General features: G+C 39.5%; 1 protein-coding gene across 2 annotated transcripts in view; it reads left to right on the top strand.

Annotated features, from left to right (window-relative positions):
• Positions 1-17,094, top strand: part of CREB5 (cAMP responsive element binding protein 5) — a 267,317-nt gene that overhangs the window by 233,632 nt on the left and 16,591 nt on the right. The gene's annotated exons all lie outside the window — the stretch shown is intronic.

The raw sequence follows: 17,094 nt of genomic DNA, 5'->3' as shown, positions 1-17,094 counted from the left end.
ATAGTATATATGATTAAGTTGTATCCATTATCATTCCATTATTGTTAATTATAGTTATTCAATTGTTAACGAATAAACATTTAATAATAATCTAAAACAATCTAAAAATTACTAAATTCCTATTTATTGCTCAACCAAGATTAATTAATTTTTTTTAAAGAATTTCCATTGTCAACCTGTATCTTTCCAATAACAAAACAGTCTTATCTCTCTTGCCAATTGTGGTGTCAGTCTTCTTTTTATCTCCTTTATAAGGTTTTTATAGATTTCTCTCCGCACTTCGTTGCTTAAAGAATCTCTCAGGTAATCTCGTTGCCCTCCAATTATTTTTAAGATTAGCTTGTTTTTGGTTATCAGTCGTGTTTCTGAAAGAGTTTCTCTTCTTAAATCCATCATCATTACCCTTTTTTTCCTCTTCTGTATCTTGAAATCTGGGGTAGAGCTCCAATTCATTGAAATCCCTCTTCCGTGTTCCCTTCATTCCACTTTCACCCACATTTGCTCCATTAATAAATTCATCAGTTGTCTTGTCTTTATCTTCTATATCTTCATTCTCCCCTTTAATTTTTGGGGCTCCGGCCCCTTCATCTTTTGATGTGAGAAATACTAGTTTTTCCAACTTCTTCTCAATTCTCCCGTATCCTTCCAATAAATTTTGAATTCCAGCCAAAATATTTTGAAATTTTAAGGTTTCCTCCTCAGAATATTGATCCATGTTTCCAAAAAAGAAGAAAGAAAGAAAAAAAGAACTAATAGCCACTGCCACTCTAGTCTTCCAAGCCTCTTTTATTTTTTAATTTTAAGTTGATTTAAGCACAAGGTTTTTTTTGTGCTCTTCAAAAGAGAAGGGTTCTATTTTGTTTTGTTTTCCCACTTTCTCCCCCCTGCCAAAATAGTTCTCACAGGCACCTGCAAAAACAATTTGTCCCCTTGGCTGTTTATCACTTTGTATAAACAATTTACAAACCCTTCTGCTACAAAGTCAGTGCAAACAAAAATTTAAAAATGAGAGATACATTGTTTCAAAAACTCCAGCTTCCAAGTGGCTATGTTGTTACTTTCCACTTTCACTATCTCAGGCTTAAATGAAATAAAATTCTTTTTAAAAAATTAATAACAAATACTAGGAAGAATTGTTAAAAACAAAAAGGAAAGTTTTAGTCCAGAAATCAAAAAATAAAGTAACAAAGAGCAGTAGAAAAAAAGGTTGATCCATTCACTTTAAGGGAAGAAACAATCAACGTTACGAGCATTTCAATCTACAAAATATAGTTTGTACAAAAAAAAGCTTTCCAATGCAATCCAATATTAATTAATTTCACAGCTTAATTCTTGCTTGAGGATCTAATGTGGCTTTTGTTTTTTTTTTTTAAAAAAAGGTTTCTTTGGGCAGTTTTTCCCAAAATAGAAAAAAAGTCTCACCAGATGAACTCACTTTCTCTTTTCACTTCCTTCTTCTGGAGTGTCCTGACTTCATTAGCCTCGGGACTGCCTGTTTACCGCCGGCTTGAAGAACTTCCCTTGGATCAATCAGGGACTTTGCGATATCCCTGAAACCAGCAAGGCTTTGTCTTCCTGGTCACCATCTCTACAGGATGGTTTAGGTCCAGCTGGACCATCCAGCAGCAAAAGTGTCAACGGCGGTCTCAGAGTGTCGAGACCGCACATTGTGTCATCGCGATGTGGCTCCTCCTTCCTCGATTTGTTCAATTATATTAATGTCTGATATGCACTGCAGGTTCCAGACCGATGAGTTGTATTCAAGAATTGGTCTAGGAAAAGCTTTTTATGCCCTAGTTTGCAGTTCAATATTACCAGAGAAGAAGCTTCTCAAGATTGGTTTAAAGCTCTTAATGCCTTTTCGGCAATGCTCTTACAGTGAGCTCTGGCACTTAGATCATTTGAGGTGAGCATTCCAAGGTTCTTGACAGAGTGGGTGTCATCTACAAGGTCATATCCATCCAGCTTGTATTTTGTGTTCCGATTTTTTTTGCCAATATGTAGGACAGAGCATTTGTTAGTTGAGATTTGGAGTTGCCAATTGTTTGACCATTCTGACACATAGTCAGGGTCTTTTTGTAGGGTAGCAGCATTGTCGGTGGTGTTGAATAGTTTTACATCATCAGCGAACAGAACACAGTTGCTTATAATATGATCATAAAGTATAAAGAGTATGGGTCCTAAAACATTACCTTGGGGACACTGCTGTTAACAGGTCTAGGGTTTGATAGGGCATTTCCTATTTTGACTACTTGTTGCCTGTTTGATAGGAACACAGCTATCTATGTATGCAGGAAACCAGAGATGCCATGAGACTTTAGTTTTGGAAGTAGTTTATCATGTACCACTGAGACAAAGGCTTTACAGAAGTTTATATAAATTGCATCTATTGCTTTATCCTGGTTGAGTTATGAAGTCCATATGTTTTTGGAGTGTAATAGTTGCAGATTGCAGGACAAATTTTTTCTGAAGCTTGTTAGAGAGTAGGTTGCTTGTCTCTAAGTACAGAGTAATGGATTGGTTTACGATTGATTCCATGATGTATGGGTTATGACTGATTCCAAAGGAAAGGAAAAAAATAGATTTAAGACATGCTTAGAAATCAAAGAAGAGATCAGAAGTAGTATGGTTGGTCTTTTAAGATTTGTGAAAGAACTATGAGGGCACTTGTACCAGTGAAGATATTTCTTTTCTAAATTGTTCTTGCTATGGATGCTTTATAATTACACTCATATAAAAGTGTTTCAGAGATTTGTTTCAAAGCAGATTTTTATGTGAAATAATATGCATGGATAATATCGGGGTTCTAAAAAAAAGAGGCTAATATATGTAGCTTCAGGGAGAGATTAGTGTTCTTATACCAGATCATAACAAACATTGATATTTACTTATTCAACTCCAGTTAGAAATTACGTTAGAATAACATGAGATATACATAAGACATTTGCTTTTATAAAAATCTATCTTAACATACCGTGGACCTGTATGTGACAGAAAATGTTGAAATGTTGACAAAAGCAGGAAAGGAACCAGTCATTTGATCATATTTTCAGCATCTTTTTTTTTTTTTGAAGTCTGATATTTCATTGATTTTCCTATACCTATTCCATAGTCAAGGTGGTCACCAACAGGAAGTTCTCTCATAGATGATTTACAGGTGTTTGAAGAAAAGAGAATTCAGACAAATGGAAGAGATGTTCCTTTAGGCCAGTATTGTCCAAGCAAATAGTTTGCAGATGTGATAGGTGAGAAACTTTATGAATTACTTTTGACCAAATTGGTCAGAATTCCAAGAGTTTAGTTTCATAGCATCTAAAAGACAGCAGACTATGAGGGTGGATTTAGGACCAGAGGTGTGAAGCTGTTCTTTAGGTTAAAACTAATATTTTAAATGGACTTGGAAATTCCAAAATCAGTAAATGCACAAAAGGACAAGCATCATGCATCTATAATATCTGTTCCAATAAATACTTAGTAAAATTTGAAATAAAACTTGCTAAAATATTTCTCTGCTATTAAAACATATTTGCTATAAATCAAATTCTGAAAGCAGAACAAAATGGATAAATGGAAAAAACCTAATCAAGAGAACCAACCTAGGAACAGAAATTTCCTGGCAGTTTCGTAGATCAATTAATAAGTGAAGGTTTTTAAGAAGAGATTGGACAACCATTTTCCTGAAATGTTATAGGATCCCCTGCTTGAGCAGGGGATTGGATTCCAAAGTCCCTGTTATTCTGTTAATATACTTAATATAATCATATTGAATTAATTATTAATTCAGTTAATATCCCATTTATATAGTCATGCAGTTATTAAATTTGATTTATTTCTATACAGCTTCTCTGTCTCATAAAGTAAGGTTATTTCAGCATTTACATCAAAGCAACTGCTTATATATATATATACTAGTGTCTTTCCATTTTCTATGGTATTTTTACTTAAATAAATATGGTTTCTGAATAATGCCATGGGAATCAGTGAATAGTTACAGCTAGTGAAACTTCAGCACACGTTTGTTGTTAGACTACCCGGAAATCATTTACCAATGGATACACATTCTTCTAATTTTTTTCTTTGTCTGTCTAGACACTGTAGAGCAGAGGTCTCCAATCTTGACATTATTAAGATTTGAGGACTTCAATTCCCAGAATTCCCAACCAGCCACTCCATAAGGTTTGAAGTTTTCACATTTGGAGACTCCTGCTCTATAAGATCTTTCTTCCAGGGATAGTGGTTGTTTTAGCTGATGCATCAAATAAATCTTTGCCACCGCCGTCTCATTCCTTCTCCCATTATCTTCTTTTCCATTATCTTAGGTTCTTTGGATGGGAATTACCTTTTCCAATGTTGGACTGTTCTGAGCTGGATGGAAAATGAATTAATTAAAATAATGAGGTTTTGTTTCTAAAATTAAATATTGGGAAGGCAAGAGGAAACAAAATCCTTCTAAACATTTTATTTCACTCCTTTATGTCCTTTGTATTTCTCCTGTAGGATTAGATTTTAAGTTTTTCTTCCTGGATTTAAAAAAAGGAAAGGAAAGAGCGTATTGCTAGAACTGCACCTAAAGCCTAGAAATGTTTCCTGTTTTGTATATATTTCACCTGTGTAGAGTAATTCTATGAAGATTTTCCTCTTCAACACCCATGACATTTGATAAAAATACCAGGTCATTGTTGCTGCGACAAAAAATGCCTTAATGCCCATTTTCTTGACACACCTGTTGCAGAAATTCTTCACACCTTGCTCTGTAATTAGATATCCAATTTCTCTTCCATAAGTACAAATAATAAGTGGATCATTCAAATTAATAAACCAATAAGTCTCTCTGTACTGTCCACTGGAATACCAGCATCAATTTCCATGATTAATTATAACTAGAAAAGAATTAGTCCTTGACCTGCCTCCACCAAGTTCTTCTTTGGACTGGGCAAGTTGTCTGACACACCTTCCCCCAGGTGCTTCCTGCGTCTCCTACAAGTTCTCTTTTATATTTTGGAAATCTTCCAAGGACAAGTATGAGAAGAACTTTTTTTTTTGGTCATGCTGATAACAGATTATTAAGCATCTACACTTTGGTAAGATGCAAACAGACTGTGGGAAAAAGAAGTAAGGAGCAATCAGATCCAAGGCTGCCACAACTTAAGCTTATAAAATGCTTGTTAAAATGAATGGGGTGTGTGATGTGGTTTGCTAGCTTAATGCTACAGGATCTTCTTTCTCCAGTTGTATCTCTGCTTAATGCTAAACAGCTTTATGAGTCTTGTGAAAGGGTTTCAGACATATCCACAGAAAACAGACTGGAAAGAATAATTGAACTTATCTCTCTTCTCTATATATCAGTGATCTCCAAAGAATAAGCAGAGCTTTTGTAACAGTGTTTATAGATACATTATATAGAAAAGAATCTGTAGAATTGAGGATATACCTTGACCATTTTTCATTAACCTAATGTCCTCCAGATTATTGAACCACAATTTCTTCAATTTACAATATTGAATTAGGGGAAAACATAGTAACTGCCATATACCGTAACTGGAAATAAAAAGACTATATTTCAATATTATTGAATATATTAAATATGTTGGCAGAATACATTGCAGTTATCTGTGCCCCACAGTATAGTTTTCTCCTTTTAATCATTAAATCTCTTACTGCATTGGCTACATGCAGACATAAAACTAAATCAGGATTTTTACAACTACAGTTTGTTAAACATGTCAGTGGCCTACTGTTAGATCGGATAATGAAAGGCACAAAAGGCTAGCGATAACAACAGCTTTTTATTGGTATAAGGACAGGCATCCACTGAATGCATGGTGAGGCAGCTCCCTTTTTAAAGGGGAGCTGTCCAGCGCTCCAGCCAATCAGGGGCCTCTCTGTTCCCATACAAAAGAGAGGACCTGAGTGGAAACTACTATTGTCTTGCTGCAACAACCCTCCCCTCTAGGATGGAACATTCTAACGGGTGATGTAGTCACCCAGGTAGGCGGGTCTTTGTGTCGTCCTGCTGGACCTGCGCAGTTCAGTTGGTTGGCTTCCCTCGTGCTGGTCGATCAGACCTGCTGGCTCTCTGAACCCGTCTGATGGAACCCTCTGGAAACTTTTGGAGGCCTTGGCTGGAACTTTTGGAGGTGGATCTTCCCGGGCCCCGTCGGAATCAGATAAGTCCCCCGACGTTTCCTGCTCGGTCTGGGGTTGGTGTGGCTTGGCTTGCGGTGGTGTCATTGGTGCTTGCTGGAGTGGGGAGTTTTCAACTCGTCCCCGGAGTTGGTCGATGTGCCTTCTCCAATGTCGTCCGTCCTCGAGCCGGACGGAGTAGGACCGCGGGCCTGAAACCCTGACGATGGTTGCGGGTATCCACAGGGTCCCCCCCATGTAATTGTGGGCGTAGACCGGGTCACCTATGTTGAAAGTCCGAATTTTGCTCATGGAATCGGGGCGTCTCCGATGAGTAGTTGGGGTGTAGCCGGTCTAGGTGAGACCTGAGCCGGCGCCCCATGAGGAGTTCGACGGGCTTCTGCTGGTGGTGGCGCTGGGTGTGATGTGCTGTATAAGCAGGTAGTGATCTATTTGCATTTGCCAGTCGCCCGGGCCTATTCTGTTTAGGGCTTCCTTGGTAGACCTTACCATCCATTCTGCCTGGCCATTTGACCCTGGATGGAACAGAGTGACTAGGGCATGTCGGATTCCCTGTGCCGCTAAGAATTCTTCGAATGATTTGGCCATGAATTGTGGGCCGTTATCTGATACCAGCACATCGGGAAATCAATGGGTTGCGAATAGCCTGCGTAGCATCTTGATGACTGCGTCCGTGGTGGTGGATATCATCAGGGCTACCTCCAGCCACTTTGAGAAAGCGTCCACGATTATGAAGAATGTCTGACCGTGAACTGAGCCAACAAAATCTATGTGGACCCTGGACCACAGTGCTTGGGGTCGCTCCCATTCTTTTGTAGGGGCCTATGGGGGAACCGGTCTGGACTCTTGGCAGGGTGTGCATGTGGCTACCCACTCCTGTATGTCACTGTCCAAATTGGGCCACCACACATAACTCCTTGCCAATGCTTTCATCCTCACAATTCCCGGATGACCCACGTGCAGAACCTCTAACACGGCTACTCGTAGTTGCTTGGGAATGACTACCCTGTCCCCCCACAGTAGACAACCCCTGATGGCTGACGGTTCATCCCGCTTTGTAAAATACAGTTTGAATTCAGCTCCAACCAGCTCCTTGGGTCACCCCCTCCACACCCAGTTCAATGTTTGTTTTGACGATGGGTCCTTTGAGGAGTGGCATGCGACGTCGCTGGAGGAGATGGGGCCCGAGTCTAGGCAGTCGAGCAGGAGTACCACGGCCTCGGGGGTGGGGTCAGCGAGCAGGTCTGGTAGTGGGCATCGGCTTAGTGCATCGCCGTGTCCCAGTGTGGTGCCTGGACGGTGGATGAGCCGGTACGAATATGCCGCCAGGAAGATAGTCCATCGGGTCATGCAGGGGAAAGTGATACTGGTGTCGGGCGGTCCCCAGCCAATAGTCCCAACAGGGGCTTGTGGTCAGTCACCAATTCGAATTCCCTGCCGTACAAGTACTTGTGGAACCGCTTGACTCCTGCCACTGCAGCCAGGGCTTCACGGTCCAACTGGCTGTAGTTCCATTCGTGGCAGACAACGTCCTCAAGTAAAATGCGGTGGGGGCTTCTGTGTCGTTCAGTATCCGGTGGCTCAGGACCGTGCCGATGCCGAAAGGGGAGGCATCACAGGTCAGCACAGGGGCAGGGTCTGGCTGTATTGCACCAAGAACGAGTCCACCGATAACAGCCTTTTCATGGCAGTGAATGCCTTTGCCTCGGTCGTTGCCCATGTCCACTCCGTGTTCTTCGCTAGCAGGCGGTGGAACGGTTCTGCAACGGTTGCTTTCTGGTTGAGGAACACGCTATAAAAATTAAAGAGCCCTAGGAACGCCTGGAGTTCAGTCTGATTCCTCAGAGTAGGGGCTTCCCTAATAGCTCTGATTTTCTGGTTAGTCGGATGGATCCCAGAGCCATCGATCATGTAGCCCAGAAATTCTACCCTGGGCACATTTATTCTGCACTTTTCCTTTTTTAGGCGGAGGCCCTTGTTCCTGATTCTGTCTAGTACAGCGCGAACTTGTTTAAAAGTTGCGCTTCATTTGCGGCGGATACTAATATGTCGTTGAAATAGGGGACGACTCCTGTTATCCCCTGCAAAAGTCGCTCCATAATACTTTGGAACAGCCCAGGGGCAATACTAACACCGAATTGCAGGCGGTTACATTTGAACGCCCCCCTGTGCGTCACAATTGTTTGGGCCTCCGCAGGTATCCTGCCCCATACATCCCTTCGGCCGATTCGCTCTCACAGAGGGGGACTCCTCCGGGTGCCATCCACTAGGCAATGCCAGCGGGCGACGCCCAGGAGTAGGGCCTTCTCTGTGATGGGCCCAACCCTCTGGAATGACCTTCCCCCAGATATCAGGACTACCACCGACCTCCACTCCTTCCGTAAGAAGCTAAAAACCCACCTATTCAATTTAGCCGGCCTGGCCTAATTCCCAATTTTAGTCCCTCAAGCCTGCATTTTTAAGTTTTTTAGGGGTATGCTTTTTAGTTGCTTTTAATTTTTACTTTTCTGTACAGCTGTATTAGGTTTAATTCGTTTTTAAGGGTATAGGATATTTATCTTTTGTATTTGTTTTAATGAGACGCCTGTACACCGCCCCGAGTCCCTTCGGGGAGAGGGGGCAGTCTATAAATCCTGAAAAATAAAAATAAATAAATAAATAAATACTGGCAGGTGCTGGTACGCCTGCGCCAGGTCCAGTTTTGCGAATATTTTTCCCGGGCCGAGGGAATGCCACAAATGCTGGACTACGGGTACAGGGTACGCGCTTTGTTGGAACCCCTTGTTGATTGTGCATTTATAGTCAGCGCACAATCTGATAGACCCATCGGGCTTAACTGGGGTCACGATCGGCATTTCTCAGCGGGCATGATCGACTGGTTCGAGGATTCTCTGGCTCACCAGTTTGTCAATTTCTTTATCAATTTTCGGTCGGAGGGCAAAAGACACTCTCCTAGGCTTTAGCTGAATTGGTGCCACGTTTGGGTCTAGGCTAAAGGAAATAGGGTCCCCCTTGTACTCACCCAGACCGGAGGCAAAGACGTCCTTGAACTCCTTAAATATCGTTTCCGTGGCATTCCCGATGGCAGTTGCGGCTGGTGCTTTTCCCGTCTCATTCAGGGTGTTTACTTCGGCTATGACCATCCCCAATTCCTGAAACCAGTCCAGTCCAAAAAGGCTTTGGAGATCGTCTTGGACCACGATTGCCTGTAGTTCCTTGGTGATCTGTTTGTAGCGCACTCGGAACGTGCCTTGACCCACGAGGGGAAACAGGTTCCCCTGGTAATCCCGCAGACGGGCGTCTGGGCGGCTAAGGTCCTTCTTCTGTATGGTCGGGACCGTCTGTTCCAGGACCGACCATGAGATGACTGTCAGAGACGATCTGATGTCTATCTCCATCTCGCAAGGGGCGCCTTCGAGGAAAACGGTGACCTTTAGTTTTTTGGGGCAGCTGGTTCGGATGTGCCACACAGGAACCGTGATGTTCGGCTTCCTGATGCGACTCTGGCGTTCCTGGGCTATCGCCATGAGGTTGGCTATCTGGTTGCCAGTTTCTATCGTCCTGAGGGGCCTCTGGTTGGGTCGCTGTCTCCGGTTCAGTCCCTTCTCCGCTCTTTCAGGGCGACTAGTGGCTGCAGGGAACTCGCTGCCGCACACTCTGGCGATGTGTCCCCTTTGCTCACACCGCTGGCACATCGCGTCTCAGAAATGGCAGGATGCTCTAGCTTGATCACCTCTGCAGCTGGCACAGGGCAGGCCCGGCGACTTGAATTTCTGCGCCGGTATTTCGCGGCTACTGCACATGCGGTAACTGCTTTCCTCGTCGCTCTCTGAGCTCGCGGACTCGATGGCCTCGCGGTGGACGTGGGCGCCCTTGGGTGCCTCTGTGGATGCGTGGAGGCGTTGGATGGTCTCCACAGACTTGTTCGCTGACTCGGCTGCCCTCGCCTCGTTGAGAGCAATCTGGAGGGAAAGGTTGGATCTTGCCAGCAGCCTTGCCTGTAGAGCCCAGTCTTGGACTCCCATTATGATTCGATCTAAGAGAACATCGTCCAGCTCAGGGAATTCGCAATGGGCTGCGGCTTTCCGGAGTGCTGCTATGTACTCATTTATCGACTCACCTTCCATCTGGTTCCGCATGTTGTAGTGGTATCTCCGAACGTACTTGGATGGCTTCGAGGCGTAGTGGGTCTTCAACATCTGTTGCAATGCGGACCAGGAGACAGTGTGCAGCGGCAGCAGCTCGGAGAGGTTTTTGGCAGTCTCCAAAACTTCGGGGCCGCAGTAACCCAGGAATAGGTTCTTTTTCCCGGCCTCCGAGACGCCGGTGAGATCGTTCGCCTCCAGGAAGATTTTGAAACGCAGTAGATACACGTCCCAATCGTCCGTGGCTGGGTTGAACAGAGGAGGTTGGGCGTAGGTGGCCATTGTGATTCTCTCTGGGTTCGAAATGGCCCTCCTGTTACCTTCTTATGCTGAATGCTGCCTTGTGATCAGGCTCTTTTGTCAGTGAGTTTCGCTCTGTTGTCCGCCTAATTGCCTTCCAATCCCACCTTCGTCGCCAGTGGTAGATCGGGTAATGAAAGGCACAAAAGGCTAGCGATAACAACAGCTTTTTATTGGTATAAGGACAGGCATCCACTGAATGCATGGTGAGGCAGCTCCCTTTTTAAAGGGGAGCTGTCCAGCTCTCCAGTCAATCAGGGACCTCTCTCTTCCCATACAAAAGAGATGACATGAGTGGAAACTACTATTGTCCTGCTGCAACACCGGGGGGGGAGGGAGTATCTAACACCTATTTTGCATATAAAATTATTTAAATTGAATTATTAAATAGGTGAATTGAGACAACACCTGAGTCCATGGGTGGAAGTCTGGATGTATCAGATTTTCATATCTAGAACCCATCTTGATCACAAGATATTCCTTACTGCCACATCTATCTTTAGGGGTACCAGACATGTATGAGAGAGTTAGAACTCTAACAACTTGTGTTGCTTTTTACAATCAAAAGAAAAACTGCAAAATACTTTTGAACTATTTTTAATGAAACCACTTCTAGCATAGAGAAATGTGGCTACCACAGATATTTTCAAAGTTGGTTCCCTTGTTCCATACAAAATTGATAGAATTCCATGAGACTCTCCCTAACCCCCATCAGCACAAAATACACTTTAATGCAACCAGGTTTTTATGACTAGAATTTTAATTCTTGCTCAAGTGTTTCAGGATTTTTTAACTGAAAAACTTTGAAAACTACCAACTAGAAGATTCAGCATTTCTTCTCCAACTTGAGGGATAGACCAGTCTAATGGAAGGAAAAATTAAACTTATTACAGTGGAAAAATTATTTTTATGTGTTAAAAAAACAAACATTCAAGGTCAAAAATCATGAGAAAACAACAATATTAAAGGAAATTGTAACGTTCTATTAAGACTGCATTATAAACTGGCAAAAGTCTAATTTGTAAGAGACTATTAATTTACAAATCACAGAAAAAATTATAAATAGAAATAATATCCTTTGTCCAGCTTAAGATATGGGCAAGACTGAAATTACATATAATGCACTAGATTGTTACGTGAAATAAGAATTTGAATAAATGAGATATGAGTTACACAAATAAACAGATATTAAGCCTATTGGAATGCCTGGCTAAACATTTTATCTATACCTGTAGAAACATTTTATCTATACCTTTATCTATAGCAGATTTTGAAAAAGTATATGTATGCTTTAATTACTTGGACACCATGGGGAATAGAGTAGTATAGAATAGAATGGAAGGGAGGGGAGGAGAGGAAGAGAAGAGAAGAGAAGAATTGGAAGGGACCTTGAAGGTCTTCTAGTCAAACCCCTGCTTAGTTAGGAAACCCAACACCACTTCAGACAAATGGTTATCCAATCTGTTCTTAAAAACTTCCAGTATTGGAGCATTTACAACTTCTGGAGGCAAGTTGTTCCACTGATTAATTGTTCTAACTGTCAGGAAATGTATCCATATTTCTAAGTTGATTCTCTCCTTGATTAATTGTTCTAGCTGTCAGGAAATTTCTCCATAGTTCTAAGTTGATTCTCTCCTTGATTAATTTCCACCCGTTGCTGTTTGTCCTCCCCTCAGGTGCTTTGGAGAATAGCTTGATTCCTTCTACGTGGCAGCCCCTGAGATATTGGATAACCCTAACCCTATCATATCACCCCTAGTCTTTCTCTTCAACAAACTATAATATGTTACTCTTGTGATTTTCCCAGCCTCAGTTCACTGATCAAATGAAGCTGAAAATAAAATTGTCCCATTTTGTGTTAGATCCTTCATCTCTGGAGAACGTTTGTTAAATTACGATAGAATATTTCCTTGTAGTATATGTCTACATTTAAAATCATATTTTCTGATCTTCAAAGCATTTTACGCCATCCTTTCCCCCTCTTTCCCTTTTATTCTTAGAAGGCTAAACCCACCAAAGGGCAAATCTCATAAGGTTTCTATTAAGACACACAGCTGTTATTTCTATAGATCACAGCTCCAGAAGCCAGTTAAAAATTATCTTTAAAATAATTTTTACACGATCACTATCCAAAGCTACTCATAATGGTGAAACTCAATCATTTTATATAATGTGAGGGTAACACCTGCTTGAACAAAACTTACTTTACTTACTTTACTTTACTTTATTTGGACTTTTATACCGCCCCCTCTCCCCAAAGGGACTCGGGGTGGTGTACAGTCGGATAAAACACATAAATAAATAGAAAATACAAACATAATTACATACTCAGAAGAGGAGGCAATAAGAAACTGTACATAAAGCAAAGCAGCTAAAAACAATATTTAAATAACCCTAAAAATACCCAATTAAAATACCCAATTAAAATATCTGCCAGGAGGTAGAATAAGACTATGAATGGGCCAGGCCGGCTAAACGGAACAGGTGAGTACCTGTAAAAAAAAAAAGTAGCACTAAGTACACCTCAACTTACACCAATTTATTTAGTGACCGTTCAAAGTTACAATGGCATTGAAAAAAGTGACTTATGGCCATTTTTCAGAATTACGATCTTTGCAGCATCTCCCTAATCATGTGATCAAAATTCAGATGCTTGGCAACTGGTTTATATTTATAACTGTGATAACCTTTTGTGACCTTCTGACAAATAAAGTCATTGGGAAAACCAGATTTGCTTAACAACCGGTTTACTAACTTATCAGGTGCAGCGATTCACTTAACTGTGGCAAGAAAGATAATAAAATGGGGAAAACCCCATTAACAACATAAATTTTGGACTCCATTTGTAAGTTGAGGACTACCTGTAATTTAGTATTATTACTGAATGAAGTTGTGAATTGAAGGGTGAGATAAGGGTAAGATTTCATGGGTTTCTACAGAATGGGGCAGAAAGCAAATGACAAAACCTTTGCTACTTGTTTCAATGACATGATATCACAGTACAAATATGTGCAGCTTGTGTGTCATGATATTGTTATACATGATTCATCCCATTGGCATCATTGTGAGTAGATAGAAACCACCATTTTTAATTTGTTAAGCAACTTTCTTACCTAACAGTCTGTATTTTAAATCTGCTCTCGTGTATGGTAATTTATAGATTATAGAATGATTGGCAAAATATATATATAGCTCACAAGTCTACCTGCCCAAAAGGGTATAAAAGGCAGTTAGGGAAATATTGTGCCCTAAGGGAGACAGCATGCATTGGGCAAATCCTTGCCCTTGTTCACATCATTGCCAGTCTTATCTCCCAGATGTTATAGATGCTTGTTTTGTCAAGATGTGAATCAATGAAAGAGAGGAACATTTCACTTTGATAGCAGAACAACTCATGTGACTCCAGGCAACCTTCATAGCAATGGTAGGTGAGGGAGTGGAAATTTCCTTTAATTATGATCAACAAGACATCTCCAATTCATGGATGGATAGAAGTGAAAATGAGCCCATAGATTGAGAAAGTCAGAAACTAAAGCCTAAAAAGATCAGTACATTAGCATTTTCTAAAGCAAAGCATAGACCCTATTGTGTGCATATTTCAAACACTCATCTTGTTCTTTAAACCATTACTCATTTTCTAATACAGTTCTTTATTTATCATAGTGATTAAGATGGCTGAATATTTTATTAGGAATCTTCAATTTTGTTGCTGAAGAGATTTAGCAGGTTTTTTTTTAGTTTTTTTTATTAATCCAAGTAGAATAATGTGTATACAAAAAGCTTCTTTTGTGTGGATTTCCATCAAATATTCTGACTGAAAGGTAACAGAAATTCATAATTTGGAGGGATGGTATTTAAAGTCATTTTCTTTGAAAAATTTAAAAAGGGGACAAAATTCAGTAACTTTAGTGAAGATCACATCATAGGGTGTGGATAGTAAATTTTTATTGGAGCAATATAACCCTCATGTCAAAATAGAGTAGACCTATCATAAAGCTAAAGAGAGATTGGATCTGCTTCTATGGAACAAGTTGAGGCAGATTGATGTTTATTTCCAGGATTTACCACGGTATCGAGCCCATCTTCCAAGTGAAAAGTGAACAATAAGCTTTTAAACTATAGAGACAAAATAAAAATTGCCCTCATTGAGATGATCCAGCTGCAAATCAAGCTTTTCAATGCCTTCCTGATTGTCAAATAAATAAACCTGGTTGAAGGGTATATGGCAGAGGTGTCAAACTCATAACAATACATTGTAGTCCTGTGACATATCACAACTTTTTCTCCTTCACTAAAAGGGCATATGGTCAGCGCATGACGCATCTGGCCTGTGGGTCACAAGTTTCATACCCCTAGTCTTTGGGAACAAAACAGAATAATGTATTATTTGGAGAATCAAAATTGTGTCAGGGAGCAAGTTATTTATGTTATAAGGTAAGATGTTCCTTTGTATATTAACATCCTTCTAATCCAACAAACTTTAGGGAAATTGGCTAAGAAGGAAAGAGAGAAAGAGCCTACTTGTGTAATGTGTCATTTATAACGGCAAATGGTGCAATATACTGTACCATCAAAGAAGAATCGTTTGGATAAACACTGTGTGGGCACATTTACCGACAAATAGTCACCATTTATTTAAAATTTTGGCAAATAGAAGTTTGTGGGAGTTTTGTATTTGGATTGCATGAATACACTTAATAATATATTGCTGGTCTTTTACCAAAATAATGGTAATTGCCCAACCTACTTCATTCAGCAGATTCTACTTTGAAAAAGAATGCCTTGTTTGAAAAAGATGGTACATTTTACTCTATCTTTCCTATTTTTGAATGTATTCTGTCAGGTATTACTATTGTTTTGCAGTTAGGCAAGACTATGTGTTCATACTTAACAATTAGGATAGCTGAAGATATTTTTTATTTGTGTGTATAGCAGAAAGAACAATGAGCAAAGTTTCATGTACTTGTATTTTTGTGCAGGAGGTAAGAATGATTTAGAATTTCTTGATAACTCTTTTCTTTCACTTATTGGTTTGTGATGTTTCTGTGTTCTTTTACAATAAACCAGACAAATATATTTGGAGAGGATGGTTGGATGGATGACCTAATGGACTAATTTTAAAAACCAGATGAATGCCATAAAGTCATTGGCTGTTTCTGTACATATTTATTTTGATTAGATTCCATAATGTGCGTGTGTTGTCTTGATGCAAATTGGGTTCATAGGCAAGGGGTAAAGAGGACTATTTCAGCATGATTCAATTGAGTCCTCCAGCTACTTTAATTTATGGTCCAGATCAAATTTGTATTAGTCCAAAGGAATTCATTTCATACCATTTAATATCACATCTTAATATATATTGCTTGTACTGGATTCTCTACTATGCCAAGTATTATATATTAAGTAACTGACTAGTAAAACTTAATGTCAATCCTTTTTTTCTGCTCTCTACTTTCTACTTTATACACTTTTTTGTTTGTCAATATTTATTTCCATTTTACAGTTCATGTTGTTGTCTTTAATGAAACAAAAAAAAACCTTTCAACGATATTTTCAAATGAGTTCATCTATATTCTATGATATTTCATATGTGTTCTTTCATAAATCTGAATTTAAATATTACACATACAATACACATGCATAGGGCAATTCATCTTATTTTAGTATGCAGTTTTCTCTTAAAATGTATATCTTTATTATTGTAATTGATGCTTTCATGATGACTTAAACAAAATCAAACCAATACTAAAGTATGTTAACATATTTCAGTCTATATGATGATTATATCTTAAAAGTAAACAAAAGAGTTTCTGAAAGTGGAATTTGCATTTTTTTCTTTCTTAACAAGTTATTGATGATAACCTCTTTCTTTTAAGTCAGTAAAAGTTATTGTTAATGAGACTAATTTTGGTGTCTTAGGTTCTGAAATTAGAAAGTGCTTTTTCTTTGTTCAGTCTCGTTTCATAACAAGAATCATCATAGATATTTCAACCTTATTTAAGGTTTCTTGCTTCTCATATCTCCAATTCTTCACCAAAAAAAAAATAGACATTTCAACACCCAAAATCTCTGTAAAGTGCTGTAATATACTGAAAAGTTAAAAAATTATTTACAGAAGTTTTTCAGATTCTTTAAAATAAATTGTTTATATATTATACATGTCCAGAATAATAATTTTTACATCCTACATAAATAGAGAGATAAATTAAATATGTAAAAAATATTTGACATTAACAAAAAAAATGGATATTTGCACTTTTTTATTTCAGGATTTGCTAAAAAAAATTAACAATATGTTTTGGTATATTAAATTACAATGTACTTTATAGAGAAGCAGTACTCTGAACTCGTTGTTTTTAAAAACCCAATTATTTTTAAAAACAGTAGATAAATTTAACAATTTAAACTGGAAGCAGACTATATTTTGTTGAATATAACAGATGAAAAGTCTTTTAGTTCAATGATGCTCTTCTAAATAGAAACCCTCTATTTACTGACAAACCAA

This window comes from Natrix helvetica (genome assembly GCF_964273705.1).
Source record: "Natrix helvetica genome assembly, chromosome: Z".
NCBI classification, from domain to species: Eukaryota; Metazoa; Chordata; class Lepidosauria; order Squamata; family Natricidae; genus Natrix; species Natrix helvetica.
This window is presented reverse-complemented; position numbering and strand designations above follow the sequence as displayed.